At 48.4% G+C, this 19,456-nt stretch overlaps 1 protein-coding gene across 1 annotated transcript in view; it reads right to left on the bottom strand.

Moving 5' to 3' along the window:
* The window catches only part of ARHGEF3 (Rho guanine nucleotide exchange factor 3), a 311,339-nt gene extending 300,295 nt beyond the window's left edge, over positions 1-11,044 (bottom strand). Inside the window, exon 1 of the mRNA XM_018038210.1 lies at positions 10,977-11,044. The gene's annotated coding sequence lies outside the window, so the exon portion shown is untranslated. The remainder of the gene's footprint in view (positions 1-10,976) is intronic.

Raw genomic sequence — 19,456 nt, 5'->3', positions numbered from 1 at the left:
AATATTTTCTGACTCACAATGCTGGCCAAGGATTAGTGAGGCCCTGCCCAGCCCAGAAGACATGAAATGTGATTTGCTAAGAAAACCACTTGAGTCTGCAAGGCTGCACAGGGCTTTTGTAAAATTAAAGCCATGCTGGAGAGGCACAGTTCTCTCCCCCACCCCCACCCCCCCGGGAGATGTGTCATAAAAAGAGGTTACTTAAGGTCAGTTAAGCTGCACCTTCTGAGGCTGGAACCTCAGCTCTGTAACGCGCTTCCTTGTTTGGGGGCTGGGTTATGTCACTGTGTTTTTCCCCTAACTTTCCAGCCGCACATGCAGGCACACTCACTTAAGAATGGAAATGAAATCCCTATGAACTGTTCTTACAGTTTAGATAAAGGGAATTTGTTAAACCAAAGGAGCTTAGATTTTGAAGATCTCAAAACAATTTCTATTGCATCTAAGTTTTTCCCCTCCAAAAATGAAAAACTCAGCCCCAACGTTTTTGTAACAACAGTGATAAACACCTCCAATCCCCCACCACAGACAAACACAAATACACCCACACATGCATTAGCACTGTTTTGTTTAAAATGGAGCTCCTTGTCCCAGCTGAGAGTAAGCTGAGGTGTGAGTGGATGTGCAGTTTCCAATGGAGTCCCCAGGTTGTTCCTTAAATTCAGAAGACCAGGTTCCTACAGATGCACACGTAGGTGCTGTGCTTATTTCTTCTTCTGTGAGAATACAACCTTGGACTTGTGCCAAGGCATTACATCTGGAACATATAAGCACATGTAGGGGTGTAAACTAATCTTTTAATATGTGATAGTATTCCGTTCTTATTTTTATTCCATTCTTCAAACTATGATGGGGGGGGGGGCATGCTTAGCAGCAAAAACCCTCCCATTAAATGCAATCTATTTGCCTAGTAGATAAAACAAGTTAAAATGCAGCCTTACTCCAATGCCTTCCACCATTCCCTGGTACCTCCAGGGTGTGGGGTCCATAGTTCTCACCACATTTCTCAAGGCACAGAGGCGGGGGAATTGGGGAGGATCGTTAGGGATCTGCATCACACCCTCAGAGTAAAGGGAGCAGGTCGGTCGTATGCTTGGTCAGTGCCAGATGCACTCCCATTCCACAAAATTGGGGGGTAAGTGTCTTATCCAAGGTCTTCAGCATTAAACGCCACACTATATGGTGTCACTTTCTCTAACAACGAAAAAAGATGCTGATGTTCCTGGATTTTTGTCTGTGCAGCCTGAAGGGTGAGCCTCTGAGTGTGTCTCCATAAGACAACGACCGGTGGAGGTGAGTGACGCACCCAGGAAAAGTATTTCAGGACTGGACTTAGTATTGATGAGATTGTCACACTTCCCACTGATTACAGACTCAGTACAACCCTTGTCAAATACTTAGCTATCTTTTTTGCAGAAAATGACAAGCTGATCTTAAAATTCATATGGGGACACAAAAGAGCCAAAACAATCACAGAAAAGAACAAAGGTGGAAGAATTCATAATTGTTGATTTCAAAACTTACTACAAGGGTATAATAATCAAGACAGTACTGACAATGGTAGTATCATAAGGACAGACATATAGATGAACAGAACTGAGAATGCAAAAATAAACACATTTGTGACTGATTTCTGACAAGGATGTCAAAACAAGTCAATAGAACAGTCTTTTCAACAGACTGTGCAGGGCCAACAGGGTATCCACATGCAAAAGGATGAAGCTGTACTGGTTCTACCTCACACCATACACAAAAAGTAACCCAAAATGGATCAAAGACCTAAATATAAGAGCTACAACTGTAAGATTTTCCTTAGAAGAAAATCTAGCCATAAGTATCTATGATCTTAGATTAGGTAAAAGTTTCTTAGTTAAGACACCAAAAGCAGGAGCAACACAAGAAAAATAGGTAAGTTGGCTTCACCTAAATTAGAACCTTGGGCTTCAAAGGACACCATCAAAAAAGTGAAAAGACCAACCCAAAGAATGGCAGAAAATACTGAAAAATAATGTATCTATTTGATAAGGAACTGAATCTAAAATATATAAAGAACCTTATAACTCAATAATAAAAACACAACCCAGTTTTTCAAATAAGCAAAACATCTGAACAGACATTTCTCCAAAGACGATGTACAAATGGCTGATGAACACATTAAAAGATAGTCAATCAACACAATACTGAAGGAGAACAAAGTTGGAGGGCTGACACTACAAGACATCAGGATTTACTACAAAGCTCCAGTAATCAAAACAGCACAGTACTGGCAAAAGATGAGACAAAAAAATAATCAATGGAACAGAACAGAGAGCCAAGAAATAGACCCCCATAAATACAGTCAACTGATCAAAGGACAAAGACAATACAATGGGGCAAAGACCACCTTTTGAACAAATGATGCTGAGAACAACTGAACATATACAAAAAGAAAAAGAAAATCTAGACATAGACATCACATCCTTCACAAAAATTAACTCAAGATATATCACAGAGATTGTAAAAGGCAAATGTCTGAAACTCCCAAAAATTAAAACAGCACAAAGCCTAGAATACCTTGTAATGGTGATGACTTTTTGGATCCAACACCAAAAACACAATCCATGAAAGAAATAATAAACTGGACTTCATAAAATTAGAAAAATTCCTGCTCTGCAATAGATAATACCAAGAATAAAAGAAGATACGCCGCAGAGTGGAAGACAAGTGATAAAGGACTGTTACACAAAATATACCAACAACTCTTAAAACTGAATAAAAAGAAACAATGTGAATGAAAAATGGCCTAAAGACCTTAAAAGACACCTCGACAAAGAAGATACATTCCTGGTAAGTAAGCATAGGAAAAGATGCTACATATCATCAGGTGACAACAGGGAAACAAAGTAAAACAGCAAGGAGGATACCATTACGTGCCTATGACAAAGGCTAAAATCCAGAATACCAGCAACACTAAATGCTGACTAGCAGGTGGAGCAACAGGCACTCTCTCATATACTGTTGCTGGGAATGCAAAATGGTACAGTCACTTTGAAAGACAGTTTGAAGGTTTCTTAAAAAACCAGACACACTGGGGCTTCCCTGGTGACCTGGGGGTTAAGCATCTACCTGCCACTGCAGGGGACCTGGGATCGATCCCGTGCACCACAACTTCCAAGCCCTTGCTCTTGTGCACACCAGCCACACCTACTGAAGCCAGACAACTGAAGGCCACGTGCCCAGAGCCCATGCTCCCAACCAGAGAAACCACTGCAATGAGAAGCCCATGCACCGCAGCGAGGAGCAGCCCCTGCTCACTGCAAATACAGAAAGACCACATGTAGCAATAAAGACCCAGCACAGCCAAAAAAGAAAACACACACAAAAACTAGGACACCCTTATCATATGATCCACTCCCTGGTGTTTACCCAAAAGAGCTGAAAGCTTATGTCCACACAAAAACCTGCACATAGATGTTTATAGAGGCTTTATTCATAATTTTCAGTACTTGGAAGCAACCAACACGGCCTTCAGTAGGTAAAGGGAAAAATAAACTGGGATACACCCAGACAATGGAATGTCAGTCAGCGCTAAAAATGTGCTATCAATTCATGCAAAGACATGGGAAATCTTAAGTTCATATTACTAACGAAAAGAAGCCAAAATGAGAAGGATACACTGTGTATGATTCCAACAGTATGAAATTCTAGAAAAGGCAAAACCGTGGAGACAACGAAAAGACCAGTGAATACAGCAGGGGTGGAGGAACGTATGAACAGGTAGAGCACAGAGGGTTCTTACAGTAGTGAAATATTCTGTATGATACTGTTAAGATGGATGGATGTCACTGTACATTTACCCAAGTCTACTGAAAGTAGAACACCAAAAGCGAGGAGCCCTTAGGTCAACTACAGAATTTAGATGTTCATGATGGGCCACTGCAAGTTCATCCTTGGTGATGAATGTAGCATGCTGGTGAGCGAGGCATGTGTGGGAGCAAGGAGCAAGGGGGAAATCTCTGTACCCTCCTCTCAATTTTATTATAAACCCAACACTGCTTTAAAAAATGAAGTTAAAAAACATATCTAACACCCCTAACCATTAGGAAAATGAAAATCAAAGCCACAATGAGATCACTTCACCTGGGCTAGAACGGCAGTGATCAGGAAGACGGCCAGTGGTCGGCATCACTAGGATGTGGAGTAACTGGAGCCTTCACACACTGCTGGTAGGATTGCAGAGTGGAACAGCCACAAGGCAAACATTTGGCGGGTCCTCAAAACGTTAATCATTGAGTCACCATACGACCTGCAATTCCACTGCTCAGTATGTACCTAAGAGAAGTGAAAATACATTTCCACACAAATGTGTACACTCTTCCAGGGGAAGGTGAGAGCCAGCGCAGGTAAAAACAAGACAGCATATGGACAGAGAAGCTGCTCTTGGACCTATGGTTAAATAGGAAAAAAAGAACAAGGCTGGAGAAGAATACATGCAAAGTAAGTGATTGTGTTAGCCTTAAAAATATATATATACACAGGTACACAAACTTGTTATGTAAGATTGTAAGAGAAATACACAGCCAGCTGATCATAAATGTTCTTTCTGGATGTAAGCCTGGGATGAGGGAGGTGGAACTTCATTATCTACTCTACAATTTCTGATTTGCGTGCTTTTCTATTTACTAAGAAACAATCAGGGCATGCCATGCAAAAGATAATTTCTTTCTCTAGCCAAAACAGAAGAAAAAGGAAGAGGCCACTGGAGTTGGGTAGTGAGGGAAGCTGTGAAAGTGGAGAACAGAAGAGCATCCCAGGTAGTGGGAACAGGAGGAGCACAGATTTGAAAGCGGATGCCAGGTTCACTGGGCTGTGAGGTTCATTCTGTTACAGGAACCAGTGGGGACCAGGGGTGAAGGTGAATTCGATCAGTGAGCTGAAGCAGCCGAGTTCCAAAGGTGTCATGTGCCCCTTGGGGAGTGGCGGCCGTGAGCACATGGGCCGCTGCTGGGAGAGAACGGGGGCTACAGTTGGGCAAGAGGTCTCGGCAGCAGTTCAACTTGGCCTCTGTCTCACCATAAACTGATTGCCAACTCCATTATCCAGATTTGTCTAATAAGATGGTCTCCAAAAAGAATAACATCCACACCACTAACGTCCCCAAATCTGAATGAAGAACTTCCAGTGTGTCTGAGCACACCTTTTCGATAGGAGCACAAACAAGTGATGGAGTGACCCGAGTCAGTCCTAAGTACCAGATGATGACCCCAGCAAGCCCCCAGCATGCAGGCTGTGATGGGGGTAAGCACTTTGCAAATATCTTTTCAATAAATGCTCAGAGCAAAACCCCGAGGTACAGGCAAGCACTACCTCCCTTTACAGATGGACAAACAGGCTTGGGGTCTTCCCTGGTGACTCAGACGGTAAAGTGTCTGCCTGCAATGTGAGAGACCTGGCTTCAATCCCTGGGTTGGGAAGATCCCCTGGAGAAGGAAATGGCAACCCACTCCAGGACTCTTGCCTGGAATATTCCATGGATGGAGGAGCCTGGTAGGCTACACTCCATGAGATTGCAAAGAGTCAGACACGACTGAGCAACTTCACTGGTTCACTGAAACAGGCTCGGAGAGGTTAAGCACCTTGTCCAAGGTCACTCCCCTGGTTAACACTGCAGCACAGACTGGAGCACAGGACCCCAACTGCCATCTCTACAACCTCTAGACATTTCAATCTGCCCAGGTCAGTACTCTGCTCCAGTTTCCAGGAAAATATTACGGAGCTCAGAACTGGAGTTGAATTCAGAGCCTGGGGTTCTACCAGCAAATTCAGACCCATAAAGTTACCATATGCTAGCTGGAAGTGGAGGTGGAGTGTTGGGATAAGGAGCCAAGTTGGACCGGTAACTAACTAGCTTGTTCTTTAGCTGGCTGAGCCAGGCAAGACACCAAGCTGCCTCCTCTGTCCTCCAACTCTGGCTGCGGGACCCAGCCTCTCTTTCTGAGCATTCCTCTTTTGACTTGGGCCCCATGTCCAGTTCTGCCCTGAAAACTTGTGCTTTACCTTAGAAAAGTCAGGAGACACCTGGGAAATGAAAGTGATCACCTCCTCTAGCCCTCTTACTCCACAGCCACCAGAGACCCTGGGGCACCCACCAAATGTCCCAACAAGCCCTCATTGAGCCAGGGGCTAAGCACTTGCTCTCCCTCCCACAGCTGACATTCCACAGGGATGTGCACCCAAGAGAGGCTTAAGATACTTAAAACAACCATCTCTCTTCATGTCACTGAACGGATATTCAGGGAAGATTCTCTTCACCTCCATCTCTCTCAGCACAACTGACAAGAGGCCCAAGAAGACACACAGTTGGCAAGTTATTCATCACTCCAACCTCAGCTTTCTGGTCTGGAAAATGAGGGTATGTGACACACACAGACATGTTAAGATGTTGGTGCGGGGCTCAGCCGCACAAGGCACAGCGATTCAGATTAACTGGCATTTACTGAAGGCTGCTACGTTCGTTCCTTTTCCACGGTATATTCCAACACACACACACACACACACACACACACACACACACACACAGCTATAACCAAGGAGAATCCTGCATCAAGCCCCCAAGGTTCATGCTCACTGCCCGGGCAGCAGTTTCAGGAACATCACTGCCCCAGGTCCCACCCTCTGGAAAGGAAAGACACCAGCCTTCTGGTCAACCAGGAGTGCACACCATGCTGAGATCTCACTCCAGCCACCTGCTAAGGTCTGGAGAGAGGGTGGGGGAGGTTCTGCCTATGCTGCCTCATTTCCTTTCTCCCTTCCCCAGGGAGACAGACCATATCCACATGTAAAGAGTGGTCTTCCCCAAGCCACCCACAAGGCTGCTCCCTCTTTCAAATGGGTTTCCACTCAAATGCTGCTTCCTCAGAGCCAATGTTCTTGCCTGGAGAATCCCAGGGATGGGGGAGCCTGGTGGGCTGCCGTCTCTGGGGTTGCAGAGTCGGACACGACTGAAGCGACTTAGCAGCAGCAGCAGCAGCAGCAGCAGCAGCAGCAGCAGCAGCAGCAGCAGCAGCAGCGACATTCCCTAACTTAAAACAACCCTGCCTCCGTCCCAGCTACTCTGAATCCTCTTACCCAGATTCATCTCCTTCATCACACTGATCATACCCCTTGGCATCTTATTATAGGTCTGCTGCTGCTGCTGCTGCTGCTAAGTCACATCAGTCGTGTATAGGTCTAGCTGTCTATTACCCATCTTCACCCCTGTGATGTGAACTCTGAAGGGAGGAGTGCTGTTGGTTTCTTTGACGGCTGTGTGTCCAATGCCAGGGCACTCCCTCTATAAGTGATTCTTGAATAAGCAAATTAGCTGAGCTAAGTTGCTAAGGTACATGGGACTAAAAGCAAAGTTTTCCTCTTAACCTCTCCACAGTGGACCCCGCTCCACTCATCACACTGGTGACCTCCCTCAGAAATTGGAACTGAGTCAATAAATTAGAATTATATATATAAACATTTTGTTTTCATTCAAGTTTCAACCCGTTTGTGCGAGGTGATATGAATCAGGTGATATCTTTACAAATCATTAAGGTAATGGGTCCAAGGACTAATTTTTTAAAAATATAGCTAAGACTATAATTAATAAACTGATTAAGGAATTAACTGGACAAATCTCAAAAAAGAACAAAAAGAATGAAAGAAACAGACCCCCATAACCTCATGGCCACCACCCCTCCTGCCCAATGAGTTACAAGAGCCTGAACGATACAGAGCTTGGCCTCGAAGGTTTCTAAACAATTGCAGTTTCCTTTGATGCCTCTTCGCCTCAGGCTCCCTCCAATGACTTTTGACTCAGGAGCACACTGAGTTCTGGTCAGGGGCTCAGGAACCTTGGTGATGGCAGAGAAATAGAGGCAGCTCGCTGGGATGGATGGTGATGGATGAAAGGAGCAGGATGCAACATGGACCAGAAAACCTGGAGTAGCAGCATGCCCCTCTCCTCCTCATCAGAGTGGGTATGGGGACGACATCCCGTTCTCTGCATCCCACATCTTTCTCTGACAGGAATAGGCTCTCTCAGGAGGCAACGAGTTCCCTTCATTGGAGGATCCAAGCTTGGGTTAAGCAGTAACTAGGAGGAGGTGCTGTGGAGGTGGTTTAAACTGCAGGCTGAACTATGTGACCTCAAATGTCACACTGTAGACTGGCATTCCTATCGGCCAGTTCCTTTGCGTTTCACTACTCCTAAACCTCTCCAGCCTCCACAAGCCTCCCTCAGTGGATACTCAACACGTGCTGTCCCTCACGGACATTTAGTGAGTACTTATTGTGTGCCAGGGGCCAGAGTGGAGCAGGGACAAGGGCAACAGGATGCTACATTCTTCTGGGTGGATGAAGACAATAAACCCATGAGCAGATACATGAGGAAAACCATTTGAGACAAACTCCAAGAGTAAAATACAACGGGGGAATGCGGGCCTTCTCTGGTGGTGCAGAGGGTACAAATCCGCTTGCCAATGCGAGGGATCCCTGGTCTGGGAAGATCCCACGTGCTGCAGAGCAACTAAACCTGTGTGCCACAGCTTCTGAATCTACACACCTAGAGCCCGTGCTCTGCAACAAGAGAAGCCACCGCAATGAGAAGCCAGCACACTGCAACTAGAGAAAGTCCTCACACAGCAACCAAGACCAAGTGCAACCAACCAAAAATAAAATTAAATTTTTAAAATGGGGGAACATGACAGAAACTGACAGAGTGGGGGGCTGCTCTGGACAAAGTTGTCAGGGGAAACTTTTCTACAGAGGAAACATCTGAGCTAAATGGCATGAAGTGCCAGACATGAGAAAAGGTGGTGAAAGCGTGTGCTCAGCAGAAGGAAAAGCATGTGCAAAAGAGAAGCCTGAGGAGTCTCCTGACAAGTTGAGTTCAGATAGTCATCAACTGCACCCTATCCTAAAGGCCCCACCACAGGCCCTAAACACATGTCTCCATCTCCTCCCACCCCCGCCTGCCTTCTTTCCCCACTGACTTTATCAGATTTTCTCAAGTCAAGGCAGAGCTGATTTGACTCTGAACTTTCCACTTGGCAGGTGTGCTCTGAGCAAGGGCACAAAGGAACATGCGTACACCCCTACCTACAGGAACAGAGGAAATGCTGACATCTTGACTCCATAAAAAAGTGGGCCTGTCTTATATAGGGGACCATAACTCCCATCTTCCCACCTGATGTTCAGGGCCCACATTTGGGGGATGCGGGCCTTTTGTAGACTACAATGTAAAGAGAACCCTCTGAAAAAATACACACCTGTGCTCCAAGCATCTCAGGTGTATTTCAGAAGGTTCTTAGAGCCCCAGGTTAAGAATGTCTGTCTGGTTACCACTGCTATAAGAAAAAACTAAACTGGTTCAGCCCAGGAGCGCCCCACTGATGGAATGGACAACCTTAGAGGTGAGTAAAAGAAAGAGAGGGGACAAGATCAGGCCCTCAGACCCATAAAGAGACTCCCACACTACCTCTTCTAGCTCCGATAGATGTCAGCCTGTCAGGGGGACCAAGGCCTGAAGGGGTCCTAATGAAACCTTACCCACTACACCCCAGTGAGGGAAACATCCCACAACACCCCAGAGCCTCCAGAGAAGGTCCAGGACCACATTTTCCAGGATTGTCCTTGACAAAGGTCATCTCTAATTTCACATTCTGAGATAACATTTCACACAAGGCTGGTTAAGCATAGGAAGTGTTAATGCAAAGCCCAAGTGTTTCAAGGTGGAAGGGGACACCACGGCTACTGTGTAAATAATTCAGGTCTTTATCAGGAAACAGGGAAGTGCGGAGAGCTTGCTCACCTAGCTCACAGTGAAGTTAGTTAGGGATGGGGGTGCTCTGTTAATATCAGTCAAAATAGTAACAAGAAGGACAGATAACCGAGGGAGAACTTAGCCTGTACCAGGCACTACAATAAAAAATTTAATCTCACACAACCTTTTAGGGTTTGTACTGTTATCATCTCCACTCTACAGATGAGGAAACTGAGGCATGAGCAGGTGAAGTAACCTGCAGCTGACACCCAGACCCAGCAAAACTCTTCGGCACCCAGGGTAGAAGAAGGTGCTAACACCTGGGCAGTGCAGGAACTGCTTAAAAATAATTTTCTGCTACTTCACCCATGACAACCACCTTTTGGCGGTTGTCGCATCCTTGCCCAGTGCTGGAGGCAAGCCTGGTTTAGGCATTAAACGGAGTGAGAGCCCTCGAGGAACAAGCCACTCAGTTTCATCAACTTATAAACCCTTGATGAGGCCGCTGATAAGGCAAGCGAGGTTCTTCCTCGTGGCAAAGCCCACGGGAACTCGACTCAGTAGAAACTCCCATACTCGGAAGACGCCTGCCCCTCTCTGGCTACGAGAGACCGAAGTTCGCCTTAACCCCACGGTGTCCGCCTCCCCCTGCTCCTCCCTGGATCCTCGAGCCGCTTAGTTTAAGCAGCAACGAGCACGCGGGCCCGAGTGGGACCGAAACCGCAGCCACCGCCCCGCGCGCCCAAAGCCGGGTTCCCCGCCGCGAAGTGACTGGTAGTCCCGCGAGTTCCGACAAACAGCGCCCAACGGGAAGACACGCGGAGGGAAAGGGGCTGCACCCCAAGACAGGTGGATCTCCCTCCCCGGAAGTGGGTCCGGGAACTTTTAGCCCAAGAGCTACCAGGGGATCGGAGTCAGGGTCTCCCGCGGAGCGGCGGCCGGTCGGGGCTGGTGGTGGCACTGCCTGTGCCGTCCAGGGTTCCCCTGAGCGTTCAGGGAGCGCGGAGCCAGGAGCGCACACTCTGCCGCGGGCACCGGGATGGAACGAGGGCGGCTCGGAGGTGGGGTCTAGCTCCGGCTTGGTGGGTGAAGGTGGAGAGGAACCAGCCCGGGAAAGCCTCCCGCCCCAGGGTGCCTAGCAGGGTCTCCAGCCGGGGAAGGTCTAGCCGGGTAGCGAGGCTCCAGGCCAGCCGCCCACACTTACCTCGGCTCCCAGCACCGGCTCGACCCGCGGGGCTGCGGCGCGAACCGCCGCTAAGACTCTGGCAGCGGCGGCTACGGGGGCGGCTCCCCGGGGCGGGGCGGGGCCGGGGGCGGAGAGGCCGGGCCGGCCACGTGGGCGGGAGGCGGGCCGGGGACCCCAGCAGGCGCCAGGCCGGGTGGCGGGGAGCTCGGACTCAGTCACGCTTGGCCGCTGCTCAGCACTTCCCACGCCGCACCCTGTTGGGGTCCCAGGGAAGGCTGGGGAAGGAAAGGGGAGACCTGGCCCCCGGGGCATGCCCAGCACCCATTTGGGAGATAATTTACTGGGTCCGGGAAAGGGTGCGCAGCCTGCCGAATCCCGTTCCCCCGAGGACAGCTCGGGGGATCTGTATCCCAACGGGATACTGTGGCGACTCCGAGCCATGGGCAGCACGAGCTGCCCGGGCGGGCGAGGGCCCGGGTCAGGCGCTTGGAGCCCCAGCCTCGCCTACCAGGCTGACCTTGGGCGTGTCTGGTCCTGCCCGGGCCTCACTTTCCCCGACTGTGGGAGTGAGAATAAGGACGAATCCCCGTGCGCCCAGCAGGTTCTCAGGAAATACGTTTGTGGGCGGATGCTGAACTTGAAAGAGCAGCAGCCAGCAGTGTGGCCTGAGTCTTTCGTGCCGAAATAGACATGAGAATCTAAATATTAAAAGCATTTTCTGTACTCATTCATCCATTCAACAGATTAAATTCTTCCAGTCCTCAGGACCCCATAAAGTCAGGAATAAAAAAAGTCCCTACGCACTAGTTATGAGCTCTTAGGAAAGCACAAACCATGATAAAAAAGAAAAAGTTCATCAGCTGTTTTCATTTGCCTGGCGAGGGCTTCAGGTGCTTGATCTACTTGCCTTGTGAGGTGTAGGGCTTGAATGGGCCGTCTCAGGAACTGAAGCTTAGTAAGGTGAAGCCAGCCCCAGGTCAGAGGACAAAGCACCAGTTCCAGGGCTGTTTCTCCGCAGCCATACCTCCAGTAAACGGAGGATCAGGCTCTGAGTGGACCTCCTCACTCTCTCCATGGGGCGAGCTCTAACCCCCACCCCCTCATTTCACCTCACAACGGGGAGGGGGATGTTGAGGCCTTCCCAGGAGGGACCTGCCCTGGCAGCAGCCGCTGGGACGTAGATCTCCCAGCCCAGGCACCAACCCCCCACACACCTGTCACCAGCATTCAGACCTTCATCTGGCACAGCTGAGACTTTCTTTATTGCAAACTCCTGTCTCTTCTTTGCAGAGGCACTCAGCCTCCTAGGGCTGTGTGACCTCTTCCTAGCCCACAGCCCACCTTCTGGGCCAGACACTGACCAATGTTGAGCAAAGGAACTTTCATTCCAACTACAATTCCACTTCATTCCACCACACCTTGATCCCAAACCCAGTGCCTCACGACCCATCCCTTTCCTGTGCAAGGATCACACACCCTGTCCAGGACTCCATTTCCAAGGCCAAAACCTATATCCAGATCCCCAGTCCTCAACCTTTTCTTCCAAACCTCTTTTGTTCCTCTCCCTCCTCCACAGGGTGGAAGAGCACTTACTACAGCCAGCAATGTTTTTTAGGTAATAATAAAGGGGTTCCACTCCCTCAGCAACCCAGAGCTCAGCAGGCACTTCCGCCCCACAAGTCGACACCTGGTGCTCTGCTCAGGCGGCGTTGTCCCAAATAAAATTTCTATTTCCGTTAGATTCCATTTAATGATTGGAGCGTCTGCTACATGCCCCAGACCATGCCAGACTCTGAACCTCAGCAGTGACCCTGTCACAAGACAGAAGGACATAGTCCCTGACCCCATGGAGCTCACAGCTAATGTGGGAACAGTCAGAGCCATCACTGGGCAGGTTAGGGAGCAGGATGTGGTGAGAGACACACAGGGGAAGTGCTGGCACAGATTCAAGCATGGGAAGGCTGGGAAGGCTTCCTGTGCGATGTGGGGTGACAGGACTGGGGAGGACAGACGTGGAAGCCCAGAGGTGGGAGAACACAGGGCAGACTTCTGGAAGCCCATGGAAAGGGGCCTTGATGGCCAAGGTGACACACTAGACCTTGACCATGGCAAGGTCTGGGCAGAGGTGATGAGACTCCACGGCTGCTGAGTGAGGAGTGGATGCAGCTGGTGAAAGTCTCGCGGACACAGCTAAGGTGATGTGCGTGTGGGCTATTACTGGGGATGCACTCCTCAGTTTCCTTTGTTTTTCAATTCCGGGCATCCAAGGATCAGAACAGATCTCCAGGAATATGTAGACCAGAAACAAATCTATGTAAACCCACAAGGATTTATATGCAGTGCCCCATCACCTCCCACCTACTCATGCTTTGGCCCTGCTACGGGAAGGGTAAGGAGGACTTGGCTCCTGGACTCAGATTAGGAAACTGTTGGGGAAGAGGTGATACACCCAAAGGGAGTCCTGTCGTGGGGAATGTGGAGAGAAGCAGCAGGAAATGTGGGTCCCTATCCATGGAGTTTGAAAACTGGTGGAGCAGCCAGAACACACTGATGATCAGCCACCTTTTCTCTTTGAAACAGTCAGTTCATGAGAGGTCATTCTCGAATTCAGTTCCATCTCCCCTAACTTTGCAAGACAAGGTAGAATAGGACCAAGGCTGTCACCTAAGTCATCAGTTGGGAAAGCTGGGGTGTCTACTGCAGGTCTCCACACGAAAGAGTGAGTGAAGAGCTATAACTGGTGCCAGGTAGGGAAGCAGGGGTGAGGGGCTGGGATGAGGCACCAGGGAGCACAGTTGGAGAAAGCCATCTCTTGAGAAGGCACAAGGGCAAGGGCGAGATGGAGACTACCAGCCCGGCCATTGAGTGCCCACCAGGTACCTTTAACACTCGTCCTGTGAGATCACACATTTAAACCCACTGATAATACCACTCATATGACCAATGCTGAGAGAAATATTAAGAATAAGATAAAACCCACCCACAATCACCACCACCCAGTAATCAGTTGCTCAGTCATGTCCAACTCTTTACAATCCCATGGACTGCAGCACACCAGGGTTCCCTGTCCGTTGCCAACTCCCAGAGCTTGCTCAAACTCACGTCCATCAAGTCGACGATGCCATCCAACCATCTCATCCTCTGTCGCCCCCTTCTCCTCCTGCCTTCAATCCTTCCCAGCACCAGGGTCTTTTATAATGAGTCAGTTCTTTGCATCAGGTGGCCAAAGTACTGGAGCTTCAGCTTCAGCATCAGTCCTTCCAATGAATATTCAGGACTGATTTCCTTGAGGATTGACTGGTTGGATCCCCTTGCAGTCCAAGGGACTCTCAAGAGTCTTCTCCATACCACAGTTCAAAAGCATCAATTCTTCCGTGCTCAGCTTTCTTTACAGTCCAACTCTCACATCCATACATGACTACTGGAAAAACCATAGCCTTGACTAGACAGACGTTTGTTGGCAAAGTAACATCTCTGCATTTTAATGTGCTGTCTAAGTTGGTCATAGCTTTTCTTCCAAGGAGCAAGAATCTTTTAATTTCATGGCTGCAGTCACCATCTGCAGTGATTTCAGAGCCAAAAATATAAAGTCTGTCACTGTTTCCATTGTTTCCTCATCTATTTGCCGTGAAGTGATGGGACCAGATGCCATGATCTTAGTTTCTGAATGTTGTTTTAAGCCAACTTTTTCACTCTCCTCTTTCACTTTCATCCAGAGGCTCTTTAGTTCCTCTTCACTTTCTACCATAAGGGTGGTGTCATCTGCGTATCTGAGGTTACTGATACCCAGCAACATCTACTGTTATTTTATGTGCTTTTTTGTTTTTCCATTTAACATATTGTGAGCCTTTTCCTTGTGATAAAATATTCTACAACATGACTGTTAAGAGCCGCCTATTGATCTATGGTATGAATGTGCCTCTTCTTATCAGCAGTCCTGCGGGGACCTGGTTTGATCCTCACTTCTCAGCATCAGGGATAATGCTTAGTGACAAAAATCTTTGCATGACTAACTTTGATACACAGTTCTGGTTATTTCCTACAGAGAAAATGCTAGAAGTGGATCACTGAAAGGAATATTCAAGTCTTCTGCCTTTAGCAATGTTCAGATGCCCCCCTACACACACACTTTCTTTTGAAAAGTGTGGAGCATCCAATTGATGAAGCAACAATAACCTTCTCCCCCAGGAGATGGTGACACTTGTGAAGGAATAAGAGGTTCATCTCACTGTTCAGACCTAAGCAATGTTCTGCAAGCAGCTAATACAGTAAAAGACTTCTTTCTCTAAAACCAAGTCCCATCTGCTCTCATAATCTAGGCTTGAGGAAGACCTGAGAAGCAAGACCGGGAGGTGAGGTGGAAAGATAGGTGCTTCAGGGCAGGAAACGCCTGGGTTCAAATCCAATGTCACCCTGCCCTGAAAGTGGGACGTTACCTAAGCCATAAACCCTGCTGGGAGTGTGGGACGCGCCCAGGTGGTAGCAGGTGTCCAACTCACAGGGATGACTCAAGACACAACAGGTCATCACCAGCCCTAAGTCTACAGTCTGGAGACAGGACCCACAGGGAGTGCAAACTTGAGACAACACAAGCCACTCAGGGGGGGATGTGGGACACCCCAGTGGCCCTCAGCTCTGGAGATCATGGTAAGCGAATGAGGGTCTCACCCCAATTTGCAAAGCAGGAATGGATGCAGTTTACTCCTCTGGGAGGCCTTCTGAAACTCACTAGCAACTGTTACCGCTGACCCTGATGACCGCCGAGACAAATGACGGCTGTGCACACTTGCTGTGCGCCAGGCGCTGCACTACCCGGACTATCCCCTCCATCCGCTTCATCCTCACCACCACACCATAGGCAGGTGGACTGTCATCCCCATCAGACAGAGGAGGAAACTGAGGACCAGGGAGATGAGGTAACGTGCCCTGCTGACTGATCAGTGCTAGGGCTGCGGTCTCAAGCTGGTTAAAGCAGCAAAGTCCCAGTCCAGCCCAGGTGGAAGGCATAAGCAAGGGGCACAGCCTGCCCTCAAGGAGCAGCTGGACTAAGGGGTAAGAGGGTCTGGCACATAGACACGGGAGCAGGACCTGAATGAGGGTGGACAGTTGTCAAGGAAGGCCTGACTGCAAAGGGTGGCTGGAGACTTCGAGAGGGAGAAGGAAAAGTCTGGCACAGAGGGTCCGGGACAGGACCACACCAGGGAGGACTCTCAAATTCTGCTGTGGTGGCAGAGAAGAAAGAGAAACACAGAGAAAAAGAGGTTGGCTAGGAGCCAGGTAATAACTTTGGGGTTCACTTCTGGGCTATCGGCAATTTACAAGTAGCCATTTCCTGTAGTTGGTCCCAGCCAACTGCCTGCAGAACTGAGTCCTCCAGGAGACAGGGACTCCACTGTGATCACTGAGGCCCTCTGCTACTCAGACCAGGGCTAACGGAGATATGTAGGGGATCACACTTTATTACTGTACATCCCTTAACGTGCCCCAGGTGACCACATCCCCAAAGGCAAGGGGGCTGTGTACTGGCTTCTGTGACCCAAACTCTGCTTGGGCTCACAGTCAAGCCTCACCTCAGCCCCATTTGGTACTGAGCTTACTTATTTCCCAGATGTAGAAATAGTCATGATCAGCTCAAGTGACCTGCTTAAGAGACCCCCAAAAGTGGCAGACTGAGATCTAAGTTCCAGGGACCTGAAACCAAAGCCCCACTTTAATCACGATTAAAAAATCTCATCAAGAATGCACAATTATATAACTGTGTGCAGAATTTTCAAGTACCTCAAACTTCAGGTACATAAACCAAAGGCAGGTCCTGCTTATTTTTGCCTTCTGTCATCAGTCATGAGAAAGGCTTTGGCCTTTCTCTGCTCTGAGTTCTGCCTGGCCTGGCCTTGCCCAGCCTGGTGGGAAACGTCCATGCTTTGTCTGGGAGGTGCCACCTGTCCCACTCCCTGGAATGTTTTGACCAGTAAGATCACGAAGAGCAGTCTTCAACCTGAGGACCATTACTCGGTCTCTGTGTCTCCTCCAGCTTCTAAAACTTGGGAAATTCCCCCGACCATGAATTGGTCGTCAGTTAGAGAAACAATCACTGCTTTTGTTCACAGCCAGAGCAGAGTATGGTAATCTAGCACAGGGACCTTAAAGCAACAAATTCAGAAAAATGTCTGTATCTCTATCAGAGCTGAAAGATGATCAGGGGAAAATGAGCCTGGTAAATGGGACGCAGGCAGATCTGAGAACCCAGTCAACTGTTACAGGCTCTGTACAGTCAACTTTTTAAGAATCCTGCCTTAGTTTGATTTTGTGAGGAGCACCAGCCCCTCCACAAGCCCCGTGCCTTCCCTCCACAACAGTCACATGTAAACCCACCCTCTTCTCTTAGGGAAAGAGATGATTTAACACAGCACCTAACAAAGGTGCTGCGCTTGACCTCCTGGGCTGAAGCTCCTATCAGCAGGGAACCATCTTCTACCCATGTCCATAGGGCCCACAAGTAGTCCAAAACCTGCTCTTCCACAGAATAAAAGCCACTATTTACCACACGGCTACTGCTGCTGCTAAGTCGTTTCAGTCGTGTCCAACTCTGTGCGACCCCACAGACAGGAGCCCACCAGGCTCCCCCATCCCTGGGATTTGCCAGGCAAGAGTACTGGAGTGGGATGCATGGCCTTCTCCGACCACACAGCTAGCACTTGCCAAGTGTGGCTGTGGGTGCTTTATAAACCCCAGCTCATTTAAGTCTCACAATAACCCAATGTGGCAGGTATCAGTCCCATCTTGCAGATGAAACAACTGAGGCTCAGAACAATCAGGTGGTTTGTCCATAGTCCCATACTGAGAATGAGGTGGAAGCGAGATGGCAGGGATCATGTATATCTTATTCATTACTGCATCTCCAATACACATTTTAGGCTCTCAAATAAAAATTGTAAAATGATTTTACTACCTATAAATGTGAAAGATGGTGTAAAAACCCTCTAGAAAGAGGCCAGGGAGCCAAGCCTAGTGATCTTGTATTATTTTTCCTTAATCTCAAAGACCCCATTTGAATTTTATCCCCTTGCAAAAGGCCTCACCCCTTGTTTCTGTCTGTCCTGCCCTTCATCCTATCTCCACTATTCTTGCACCACTTCTGATTTTGTTCCTCTCAACTGTGAAGACAGGGTAGCGGGTAGGGGAAGAAGACATCTTTATTGAGTCCTTTATTACGGACTCACTATGCCCAAGACGTGCATGCATGCTGTCGTGTCTGATTCTTTGAGACCCTATGGACTATAGCCTGCCAGGCTCCTCTGTCCATGGGATTCTCCAGGCAAGAATACTGCAGTGGGTTGCCATTTCCTGCTCCAGGGCATCTCCCCAACCCAGGGATCAAACCCGTCTCCTGCACTGGCAGGTGGATTTTTTACCACTGTGCCACCAGGGGACACCCATGCCCGAGACAGTGAAGATATAATTTACGTCTCCTTCCTCATCCACCTGCTTATTGCCTGTAGCCTCTTGTTCAACTAAACCTAAATTAAGTGTTTCCTAATTAAAGCCTGCAAGGGGAAGCTGGTATTTGCTACCTAAAGCTTGCATTTCTAAAACGAAGTAAATAAAACCAGTAGTGAGGTCCCACAGATGTTGGCAACTGTATGACCCCAAAGCAGATATAAAAATGGACTCTTGCTTTCTAATACCATGGTAAAAATTAGGGCTTCTCATGCTGTCCAAAGAGGATTTTCTCACCACTAACAGGAAAGAGGTATTCACTTACTGCAGCATCTGCCTAATGAAATCCTTCCAATGGAGTCCTTTTAGATCCGTCTGCTTAACCTCTGAACCAGCTGTACGCTCAATATGTGGACTGAGGAGGGAACCAACACGCCATAACTTGCTACTCAAGGTTTTTTCTTCTTAGAAATTATGTTGAGAGACAGTACAGCCCATTGGTTAGGAATGAGGATGACTCAATCAGATATACGAATGCTAATGTTGCTGACTTCTTGTTTGTGCCCTCAGCAAAGCTATCCCGTTTCTGGGTGTCAGAATCTCAAAAATGAGACCCCAAAGTTGACATAAACCAGGGATGTAACTCAGAGCACATGGCGTACAGAAGATGAGACACCTCATGTCAGAAGAATGAACAGGCACCCTTTTCTTTCTGAATGACAGGAAATTTGTGGCCCCCAAATTTCAGCATCCATCAACTTCTTTTCCAATTTCTTCAAAGAAAGTCCATTGTTCTGAGAGCCAAATTTCTCCTTGAGGTAAGTGTCCCTGCCCCTGTTCCAGACACCGAGGAGACAACAGGCATCTGACCGACGGAGGGTGGAGTAAGCGATCAAGGGCAGCAGGTTCCTTTTCCTGCAAGTATAAGACAGACCAGCCACCCTGGCCTCCTCACCATGGGTCTCTCCCTCTCAAAATGAGGGCCCACAGAAAATTGTGCTAGGAACCCCAGCTATTCAGGAAACAGAAAACATGACCTAGAATAATGAGCCACCACAATC

This window comes from Capra hircus, chromosome 22, assembly GCF_001704415.2.
Source record: "Capra hircus breed San Clemente chromosome 22, ASM170441v1, whole genome shotgun sequence".
Classification (NCBI taxonomy): Eukaryota; Metazoa; Chordata; class Mammalia; order Artiodactyla; family Bovidae; genus Capra; species Capra hircus.
This window is presented reverse-complemented; position numbering and strand designations above follow the sequence as displayed.